Genomic DNA, 12,385 nt, shown 5'->3' on the forward strand with positions numbered 1-12,385 from the left:
AGATTACGCTTGGTAGGCGAGCAAACGAGCAAAAAGAAAATGTGGGTGGCGACGCCACCATGAAATTCCCGCACCAAACACCACCACGTCATAGATTTTGACGATGTCTGCTAGGCCCTACGCAGTTCATAATCAGTAAAAAAAATGAAGTACATTGTCCTATGAGGGTGGCATAGATTTAATATACCAAGTTAATGTTAGATTTAATATACCAACCACCCTTTATGCATGTTCGTGCTTGCATTTGCATGTGTGCCTGCATAAATACGCATGCAAAATTGAAATATCCTGGGGCAGGAGGGGGGAGAGGGGGGTTGAAGCTCCCCGACCCTCCCGCCTCCCTCCTGGGTATGCCAGTGCTCCTGAAATATAGTTTTGGCACTCAAAAGCTGTGGACCGTAAGAAACAATATTCATATGGCTCTTTACAATGAGTTCTCGGTCTCAGAAATTGATACAAGCCCCCTCCAGGGCATGGAGTCCCCGTGTTTGTCAACTCTTTGGTATGGGAACTTTCGAACGAGCCTTCAATAGCCGTCTCGCATTAGAGCACTCTAGCCGTGTTAGCCGTATATTGTTTTTGTCGCGAAGGTGACAATCGTTCTTCTACTTCGCAGGTAAGCCTACTTTCGACATATTGTCGATCGGTAAGTCAACACACCCCACCGTTCTCACGTGTATTGCTATAGCCAATGGCGGCACGGCGATAGGTGTTTCGGACACGATAAAGCGGTGCTCGCATATAACCGCACATTCTGGTGAACCAGTAATGTAATAATAATCGTTAGGGTTTTACTTCCCAAAACCACGATATGATTACGAGGGACGCCGTAGTGGAGCACTCCGAAAATTTCGACCACCTGGGATTCTTTAAAGTTCACCTAAATCTAAGCACACGGTACTCGATCAAGCATTACGCCTCTATCGAAATGCGCCCGCCGCGGCCGGGATTGGATTCTACGGCCTTTGGTTCAGCAGTCGAGCACCATATCCACTAGACCACCTTGGAAGCTAGGTGACTCCAGTGAACGTACGAAAAAGATGTCAGTAGCAATTCAGCGGTGAATAGGAGATGAATTACTAAGCATTACCTTCAAGCTCTTCAGTAACCAACAGCGACCGATGCCAGCCAACTGTATAGGCCCCACTAGCCGACATCAGCGTACCGCAGCTAACACTACTCAAAAATTAGCGTACTGCGGCCAACAGTAGCCTTTATTAAACCACCGTGGGAAACTCTATAGCTAACGCTAACGAGTGCCGGCATTGTGCAAATAAAATACGATAGGCATAACACCAGCAGGCTTCGGGCAAACTTGCGCACTCTTTCGCAAACTAGTACTCTGTTTGAGAGCATTAGTACGAAGCCATGTCTTCAAAGTACCTTGACAGGGAAGCAAGACAAGCATTGGAAACCGAGGACTGAATATCACTTAATCGGACACAAAAGAAAAAAAAAACTATTTTTCTCATATTAGTATACTTGCTCTTACACAATACCAAGAACACCACGCTTACCGCGAGAAGACTCTTGGTAAGCGAGAAAACGCGCAAAAACAAAATGTGGACGGCGACGCCATATTCACGTTACCACATCAATCGCCGTGACGTCATAGTTTTGACAACGCCTACTAGAGCACACACAGTTCCTAATCGGTAAAAAGTGAGTACATTGTAATCTGAATGAGCCAGAGACTTAACATATTAAGTTTCAGGAAATTTTGTTGAGCCGAATTTGGTTAACGTACATAAAACACTAAAATCCGTGACCTCACCATCGGAGATTTCGGCGGGAAATTTAAAAGCGAAGCATTCGACATTAATTTTCTTATCTATTAATAAACCGATGGCGGCGAAATTAACGACGATAGAGATTTCAGAGTATAATTTTTAGTCTAAACTAATTTATTGTTTCACTTTATAGCGTAGCATTAACAGCAGTTTCGAGTATTGGCCTTGGGGAAATCCGTCCTGCCGCATCCGTTTGCGTCTGAGCTAAGAGCCAGCCAGTTTAAAGTCGATTATTAAAGTTTCAAGGCGGGCTTGTTTTTACGGCATATTAGGATAACAATGGTAGCGAAAAGAGACAGGACACCAGAAGGCAACAGAGAGACACTCCCACAGCGCTACACTCACATAGCGCTACGCGTGTTTATCCTTGTTGCCTTCTGGTGTCCTGCTTCGTCGCGCTACCATTGTTAACCGAAGTTTAAAGTTAGCTCTGTTTAGTTGTCAGGTCCGATTTAAGCATTCAAATGCACGTAAGATGAAGAAGTCACTTAACAGCTATCGCTGTCGCTGTCACAGCTATCAATGCCGTATGCTATTGCTTAGATATTGTAGCTGAGAATTCCGCATTGAAATATTCAGTCTTTCTTTCGCTGCTAGACGCTAATGAAACGGGAAAACATGGTAAGTCTACAAAATTCCAAGCTCTTCTTACCAAATAAATTACGTGGCTGGCAAAAAAAAGCTTGATAGTTATTTTTATTTGTTTATTTAACATAACTGTGAGCCTTTGCGCAGGCCCTTACAGGAAGTGAATAGTAAAAATGCATTTGAACGTGGGCGTAAGAGAAATAAAGAAAAGAAAACGTAAAAACAAAAAAGGAAATGGGAAAACGACCACTCTGGCAATTAACACTTTTTTTTGCCTACAGAGAAAGAAGAAAAATACTGACCACAATTGCAATATTAGTCGTATGACATCATTGTCGTTATAATATTATGAATTTAATAATTATCATTCTACAGGACACTGCAATAATGACAGCAATATGTACCATTCATTTAGGCGTACTCTTTTATTGAACACGTGCCTACAACGGGAAATATTGGGCAGTTTGCGCCCCAATGCTTTTATGCGCAATAAAAAAAATGGTTCCAATTTTGCGACAAAGCTATCCACAGAATGGAATTCAACAATTTCATTTGGCAACGTATTCCAGGTTTCAATTGCTCATGGAAAAATAATATTTAAACTTGTCGTACTTTCTCACATACGGCATGATGAGTTTATTGTGACAGGTTCTTAGTATCAAATCCGACGTTTCGGGTAAAATTCGCGTTCTTTTGTGCGATATTAAACTCGCAAACATGTCAAATTCACAAGACACAGTAATGCTGACAAGACATAACTTAAAACATAACCCTATACATCATCGGCGCTGAAAGTAAAATCCACGACTTCCCGATTCCACGGGCAACCTTCAGCGATGTCTTCAATTTATACATCCCTCAATTTTACGACTATATGAAAACTAGGAATGAAGGAAAAGAGTATAAGAAAAAAATTATGTCATTTTTCATCGGAGTGTATCGCTGATTAGACAGCCTACATGCACATTCAAACTCTAAATAGTTTGCAATGGAAAATATATACATTATAATTCTAAACACACTATATGTCATTTCTTTTTCCTTTTCGGAATGTTCAGCTGACGCAAACGGCAGGCTGAGGTAAGCGCACTGCAAGCTATTGGCCCCCGCAGTTTAAAGCAACTGTCAGGCGTTAACAATGCGGTGACAACACCAAGGAAGATGAACACAACAGCGGTTCGTCTGTTGTTCTATAGTTGCACTTCTTTGCCAGTGTTGCCTCCACGCTGTTAGGTATCGACATTTATCACCTGCTACGAAGAGGCTATGGGCGCGGGCAGGGCATGTAGAGCGAAGGCAAGATGACCACCTATCGTTAAAAGATTCGTGGGAGAAAACAATTAATCGAAAGTGGCGTTATTTTAGTCTAGAATACGATTTCGGCGTTCCTGTGCACTTTGATTATAAACTGCGTAAATAAATGACCGCTTCGCGACAACTTGCAAGGGACTTGTGCTGAAGCGCGTAAAATATCAGCCCTCCCCTCCCCCCTTCAGACCAGAGAAAAAAACAAAGTACTCGCATTCATATGTGCTTTCTGTTAATACATCTGTGCGGTGGTATACCTGTACCCAGCCAAAGTGTTTTCTTTCTTGAGTTATCTATATTAACGTCTGTTTGCAAATTTGCACAGCAATATTGCACTGTGCGCCACTGGCGTACCCAGAGATGGGGGTGGAGCATTTTGAGGAGGGGAGTGCAAACCACGGAAATTTATAAATTTTCAACGTGCACATACACACGCACATAAACAAACACACGCACGAACATACGTAAAGCGTGGCTGAACCCCCCTCTCCGAAATAAATTTACGGCAACGCCCCTCCCCTGCTGTACGCGTTGTTTATAAATGATATTGTAAGCACCTGCGCGTGCTTGAACAAGAGGGAAATCAGAAAGAGGCGGGCGACTGACACCGACATACATACATACATACATACATACATACATACATACATACATACATACATACATACATACATACATACATGCCTACATGCATACATACATACATACATACATACATACATGCATGCATGCATACATACATACATACATGCATACATGCATACATACATACATACATACATACATACATACATACATACATACATACATACATACATACATACATACATACATACATACATGCATACATACATACATACATACATACATACATACATACATACATACATACATACATACATACATACATACATACGCAGATAGATAGATAGATAGATAGATAGATAGATAGATAGATAGATAGATAGATAGATAGATAGATAGATAGATAGATAGATAGATAGATAGATAGATAGATAGATAGATAGATAGATAGCGTACATAATAGGGAAATAAAACAAAGTTTGGTATTTACTCGCGGCAACGTTGATCCGGTGTCAATCTTCGCCTCAACATGAAGCCGACATTACGCGCTCCTATCTGCGGCGTACTTTCAAGAGCTAAGCAGACAGTTGTTCACCTATAGTGCCATTCTCTTCGTCGCAGCGCGAAATCCGGATCGTTTCTCACCGTGAATGTCCTCTTTTGGGTAACCCTGGTGGGCATCGTCATCGGATTTCTCTTTCTCGTGAGCTGCTGTGAGTATTCTCGTCGTCCTACTCGTTAAACTTGCCGCCGCGTTCCGTTTACACCGATCGAAAGCCCTAACCACACGTACGCGTTATAACGCGTCAGCGCGTGGCGTGTAGGTTCGGCGTCGCTTCGCGCTCCCTCATCAACATGCGATCCGGCCTCCTCGGCTGGCGCTGACGCTCAGCATCGCGTGCTGGCGCGTTCCAACGCGTGCGTGTGGTTGGGGCTTAATGCATCGCTCAGACAAACGAGACGACGCAGCTTCGCAAGTGGGGCTGTCGAAAAAGGTTTATGGCGCTTAACCAAGGACGTTTAAAAAAAAACAAAACAAAAAGCAAATACCGGAGCGGAAGCTCCAGCATATTTTTAAGGGAACAGGATCACGTGATATAGAGTAAGAGGCAACTCAAAAATACTGTACAACGCGTTCTATCATTCTTGTCCCCGCTAGTGCTTAATGCAACAATGATTTCTGCTTACACAGTTAATTTGAGGCGTAAGCTATCTGTGGCAACCACGTGACTAGCGGTCTGAGATAGGAATTTCACTCGCAAAACCCATTTTAAAGGGACACTAAAGAGCAAAACAATTTTTCTCATATTAGTAAAGTACTATTTCACGATACCAAAAACACCACGCTTGCTGCGAGACGACGCTTAGTAAGCGAGAAAACGCTCAAAAACAAAATGTGGGTGGCGACGCCACCTTGAAGTTTCCGCACCATACGCCGTGACGTCACATATTTTGACGGCGCCTACTAGAGACTACGTAGTTCCTAATCGGTAAAAATGAAGTATATTGTCATCTGAGGGGGCCATAGACTTAGCATACCAAGTTTCGGGTAAATGTGTTGAGCCAATGGCACCTAAATAGGATGAATACACTTTGAAATCAGTGACGTCACGCGGGGAGATTTCGGCGCGTAATTTAAAAATGAAACTTTATTTTCTCCTCTATTAATAAACCTATGATGGCGAAATTAGCGACATTAGAGTTCTCAGAGCACAATTTATCGATCTAAACCGATTCACTGTTTCTCTTTAGTGTCCCTTAATTTGTTTACGACAGCACAGGTTCATTGGATATGCGCTGGAAAGCAAGTTTTTCTGAAATTTTTCTTCTTTTCCCTCTCTCTCGCTCTCTTTCACGCACATGTAAATTTATAGCAGAAAGAAGGTCCCGGTAAGTATACATCGAACAGACAGTATTTTTACCTGCTCACGCTTCGAATCTCGATGCAGCAAGCTAAGTAGAGTGGCTGGAGATTTTTGTTAGGACGAAAGCAGCGTCAACGCGAGTGACGCAAGAAATCATCGTGTGATGACGTCACCGTATTACGTCATCATGACGTCACACATCGCCAATGTTTGCGGCCTCATCATAGCGTCACTTAAAGTGACGTCACAGGATGACGTCATCACATTACACCGTCGCTGGTTCAAAGATGGGCGGATCACGGAAGCAATGCAAATCCAGTTGAAGTGCAGAAAGCCCGCCATGCCTCCGATCTTGGAGGCAGTGCAAAAGCACGTTAGGTGCAGGAAGGTTTCGGAAAGGGGGGGGGGGGGGAATGGATCGTTACATCGACTGAAAAGAAAAGAGGAGATGGCTGTCGTCTTCGAGTCGTCTTAGGCGAATGCATAAGGGACCCTGTGAGCTTTTTGTCCAAACCGGAACTTAGTGATAGGAAAATGAAGCACGTTGAACCCGAACCGAAACTAGTTTTTTTTTTGTTCGACATTTTGGATGTGATATATTCTGGTCTGTATAGATGGCTTACACTCACGTCACTGAAACAGCCAGGTTGGAGCACCAACATGGCGGCATGCGAACTCTGTGACGTCACGTTTATATTATCAGTACCTCGCATGCTGGTTCGTTCTTTATTGACGTGCAGAGGCCCAATAACGTTCCAGCGATGTCGTTATCACACTGCATCAGGTTAATCACCGCGTGATTATGCTGTCATGACGTCGTTCAAGCCGCCATGTTGGAGCCATGTTGTGCGTCCATGACGTCACGTGCAAGCTATGTATAGTTGTGGACACGGTGTTAGAATAGTTTAGGTGGAGCGACGGTGCATTGGAATGAGGAGAAATCGGGGACCTCTTTCCCTTTCTTGCCGAAAGGAGGCGCGCGCGGGACGGTGGCCATCTGGCTATAACAGCACACACCTGACGCTTCTAATATTCGATGTTTTAGCGTGTTTAGCGATATCGCAAGGCCCTGTGAGGATTGTGTGGTATTGTAATATCATATACATAAGTTAGATATAAAGACTTAGTAGTGTTTTATGCATGACGGTTCGGCATGCGGCGTGAAGCTCATAAACATCTTCGGCCTCGGCAACACCGTAGCCTAGGCAATCGTGTCTGCATTTTGTCTACAAAAGTAAATCTGCAGTTGCGTGACGCGTGTTGAATTCACCCTTCATTTGCCCTCGAAAGATTATTTAATGTATTTGCGGTCAGCATCATATAAAGAGCAGGTATCATGTTAAGGGCCATTTCGCATATCAGATCAAGTGAGCCTTCAGAATCTTTTACAACGAACCGCTTATTTGCAAATTCTGTAAACATTTGCGAGAACACGGATGCTTTGATGTAATGGAACAAAATAACTCTATTTAGGTCTTTCGGGGCGTGCACTAGCACGTGACGCGCCGCTCCCACGTCGGAAAATACAGGATTGAAAGAGAATGCAATGAAGTGGGCGACAGCTTGTGGCCGATGACTATGAAGCCGCTCTTTGACATATTCAAAATAAATAGACTGCAAGACATATACGGTATGGTGCGCCAAGAATTTTATCACAGTATTGGCACGATCTACAAATTTTACATATTTTTGCCTGGAAAAGCTGCTATAGATCGAGTGCGGCTAAATGATACGAAAGAATGTTTCCTCACAAGAACTCTTCCTTTTAAATAACGCTTCCCATGATTTTGTGACAAATCGCGCATCAAAATGTTTTTCACAAACAAAATCTGTTGTTTGCAACTCGCGATCCTTCGTGGAATAGCAGTGGCCACATTTTCAAGCGGTCACTATATCCTTCGGAGCAGCGAAAAAGCAAACTTTCTCCATGCACGATTTGTAGCCCGAGATGTATCGCGGCACAAAGCACTTCTTGCCCATCTGGACAATATAAGTTGTGTAAATAAGAACACGATGAACAAGGATAAGCTATTTCAAATAGGCTAGCATTTGGGCGGCAGGCGTTTCGACTGGCGAACGTATGTGCACGAATGGGGCCTCGTCTGGTTTAGCGTGTTAGTTTAACAGGTCAGACAGTCACGTCACGGAATATGGTGTCACTCTCAACTCCTGTCATTCCCGAAAGAAGAAATTGGAAAGCAAATGGTTAGGACGCTGAAAAAGAAACGGGCATCACCATTTCACGTTTGTGCACCAAGAGCAGGGCACAAAGTTCTACTTCTGCTACTGCAACAAACAGCATGTCTGTGACGAATAACGAAAGGCAGAATTAGAATGGCACATGGTGAGTCATGATGGAAGTGGTCGGTAAACGGACGTTAACCTTCACTACCACGCGCGAGCCAGCACGTGTAAACGTTGCAAAGGCGGCTGAACGGCTAACACCGTGGGCGGCTGCTTGAATCCATGCGATATGGTGCATGCACAACGACAACCCATGAGAGCGATTTCTAACCTATCATTGTCAAATGTGTTGCTTTCTTCTTACAACAATCATATAGAGAGACGTCAACACCCCCCCCCCCCTCGCACCCGCTTTCTTTTTCAGGGAATACCTTTTTCTTTTTGACTAACTGTGGTTAAGGTGCCTGGCTGCTGACCTGAAGGTCGCGGGCACGGTGTTCCGTTGTCGCGGGGGGTTCGATTCCGGCCGCGGCGGTCGCATTTCGATAGAGGCGAAATTGTAGAGGCCTGTGCGATGTCAGTGCACGTTAAAGAGCACCAGATGGTCGAAATTTCCGGAGCCTTCCACTACGGCGCTTCTCATAATCATATCGTGGTTTTGGGACGTAAAACACCAGATGTTATTATTAACCCAGTTCGTCACGGCGGCCTGAACCAATTTGCTACGGTGGCCTTATTTGTACACGAGCTAAAATATTTTTGAAATTCGTGTTCACCTGTAAACTCATTATCGCTGTCCGCAGAAGCTATAGTGTCTATGTATTTCCATCTGTTGGCTACTGCCACTGAATTTCTTATGTTGTGCATTTACTTTCAAATCAGATTTGATATGTGCGGTTGCCCTGATAAAAAACGAACGGCCAGCTGTTGAAGAGTTGTCGTAAATGCAGCTTTGTAAGCGACGCGGCCCCCGTTGAAGCGGCTGACCTGAAGCCTCGATACACCCAGCGCCGCCTGTCGGAAAAAACGCGAAGCGCGTCCCCGTGTTCGACGAGGAGGCTGCGTGGCGGAGGCGGAACGTCGGTACACCTAAACTATTCTAACACCGTGGTTGTGGAGAAAGCGCATGAAGGAAATTATCGTAATCAATGACTTCTTATCTCCCTGTAGGCAAAGCAACAACCTCGTGACGACGTTATTACTGTTATCACCTTTCATCCTGGTGTTCGTGATATTTCTGTTCTCCATTGTGGGAATCATGGCTTACGGTGAGTCATACTTGAGCGTTCTGGCATGCGGCTATGTTGAGTAAACGAATCAATCAATCAATCAGTCAATAAGTCGGTCTGTCCGACACACACAGATATATATATATATATATATATATATATATATATATATATATATATATATATATATATATATATATATATATATGTGTGTGTGTGTGTGTGTGTGTGTGTGTGTGTGTGTGTGTGTGTGTGTAGCGTTCCTCTAAAGTAAATTACTGAGACATTGAGCTAGAGAGAGACGGATGTATTCCGCCATTTATTATCCCTGTTCTCCACCTCTCCTCTTCTTCTCCCTGATGCCTCCGCGTTGATGCTTCAGGCACAGACCGCTTCAATATATATATATATATATATATATATATATATATATATATATATATATATATATATATATATATATTGTAGTGAATCAGACAGACACAACACCCGTTCCTGGGCCAGCTGTTCTAATCTGAACCTCTTCTTCCTCTGCCTCCATCAGCTCCCCGCGCGCCCGGACCCCAGTGTCGTTCTTTGTCATCACACTCGGCCATGACTGCGAGCGCGCGGAGCTGTTGACAGTGCCTCTGGTGGACGGTGTTGGCTGCATCGCGGTGGACGGTCCCAGCCATGCTGGAACTCGGTTTGGGGATCGGCCAGAAGTGTCTCGGGTGGGCGACACTGGGTGTGATGCAGTGGTCGTCGCACGCCTAGCAGACGATTATACCGTCTCAGTTTGGTTGCGTGGTGTTTATCCATGCTTGCATGCCAAGCCGGAAAATACTTGCGCAACACAGAATGCGTGTAAGCTCGGAGAGACTGCGGGATGTGATTATCGTGATGCGACGCAGCTCTCTCTTCCTTGGTGTCATCGCCCTTCTTTGTTCTGCGGTCACCACAACGAAAGATGATCTTTGGTGGCTCCGTACCATATTTGTACGTGTGAACGCAATCATTACTGGATCCCACGCCGCAGTCGTTGCAGTTGTTCGCCGGAACCTCGATGCTTTGGCCGAGTTGGTCACTCTCCGAACGATGAGTGGTTAGTTCTATGGCGACGAGAACACATTCGTGGTCTTCAATGCGGCGTTCAGCTGGCACTCCGGGAGTCAGAATGGCGCGCTTGTCATCTTCAGGAAGCTCGCACACCATGTAGCCGGAATGGTCGGTGCCGGCTCCGTCTGCCGAACCGCTCCCACACTCGGCCAGTGACTGCCGCGAAGTCTGCGGATGTGGCGCCAACTGGTCAGAGAGGATGTTCCTGCTATCTGAGTGCAGGTCAGGTTGTGGTGTTGGAACGTCCACCCGGTTATGAAAATTCATTGCGAAGTCTGATCTCTGTAATCGTAGTTGTACAGGCGGTCGGAGCTCCATGTCTACGAGCGAAGATAAACTGGGGGACCGCGACTCCGACAGTTCCGACTTTGAGGTGGTATTGGTCGCTTGCAAGGATGTTCGTGAGGTGGATCCCGATGCGGAATGTGAGATCCGAACCGCGAAGCCCACCTTGCAGCATGTTTCTGTGCCTCCCGCTCGGCGGAACGCCAAGCACTCCCTGGAGGTATTGCAGGGCACATCTGCACAGTCGGGAAGGTTCCCGGCTGATGCGTGGTCGGAATGACGCCCTTCCCGAGGTCCGTATTGGGTAGTGGTCTCTGGCTGTGATGAACGCGTGTCGGATACCGACGCGGAGCCTGAATGCTCAAGTGGTAAACTGAAGCGCACAGCTGAAGCATCGAGGTGAAATCTCTCCTCAGCTCCGTCGGCGGTGGAGGTCAGGATGGACTGGGTGGTGGCAGAGAGGTGGTTGGGATTCCTGCCAAACGCAGCAATGAGCTTGAAGCTCCACTCCGCCCAGGACTGTTGCCTCACGCCCTCGTACCTGTGCCACGCCGCGGCACCATTTCGAAGGTGGTCTATGGCTACACACCACTTCTGCTCTTCCGTCCACGCCATGCGAGCTCCGAGAGCGTTCACGGTCGCTACCCAGTTGTTGGCGTCCTCCTCAAAACCGTTGAACTCCTGTAGTTCGCAGGCAGCCGGCGGTGGTCGGACGGCAGGCGAAAAACCTGAGAGCGCGGACGCTAAGCAGCCCAGTTGGTTAGAGAGCTGCGTGAGAGTACACCGGAACTCACTGCGCTGCTTGGGCAAGCTCGCCTCAAGGTCGTGGGAGGCGGCTATATCCAACATAGCGTTGATGGCGCACAGTTCCGGCACGATCGCAGGAAACAGCGCAGAGCTCGACGCTGTCAAGGCGTTGACCGTGACGCGGAGACGCGCTATAGTACGGGAAAGCTCGGCGGCGCTTTCAGGTGATCCGCGCGCGGAGCCAACGGTGACGCCCGAGGAGGTAGTGGTCCCTGTGCTCACTGCGGCGGGATCCTTGCCAGCGGGCACTTGGTCAGCACCCCTCAGCAGCTCAGGTGCCGAGGAAGTCCTGAGCGACAGGTTGTCGCCACGGGAAGCGTGAACAGCGTTCCCGGGCAACGGGAGGCCGTACGCTGTCGTGACGGCGCCGGGGTAAACCTGCCCCTTGGACACCGAGGAGGCCTGGACGCCGTCCTCGAATGGTGGCATAGGTTCTGCCGGCAGAAGTAGGGTCCTGGTGTCCATGAACGAGGAAGCGTGAACGGCGTTCCTTCGATGGAGACCCGCAACGCCGACGGCCTACGAGCACTTACAGGTGGCTTCAGTAAGGTTCAGTTGTCGTAGACTGCGCCATTGTAGTGAATCAGACAGACACAACACCCGTTCCTGGGCCAGCTGTTCTAATCTGAACCTCTTCTTCCTCTGC

Source organism: Rhipicephalus sanguineus, chromosome 10 (genome assembly GCF_013339695.2).
Source record: "Rhipicephalus sanguineus isolate Rsan-2018 chromosome 10, BIME_Rsan_1.4, whole genome shotgun sequence".
In the NCBI taxonomy this organism is placed as follows: domain Eukaryota; kingdom Metazoa; phylum Arthropoda; class Arachnida; order Ixodida; family Ixodidae; genus Rhipicephalus; species Rhipicephalus sanguineus.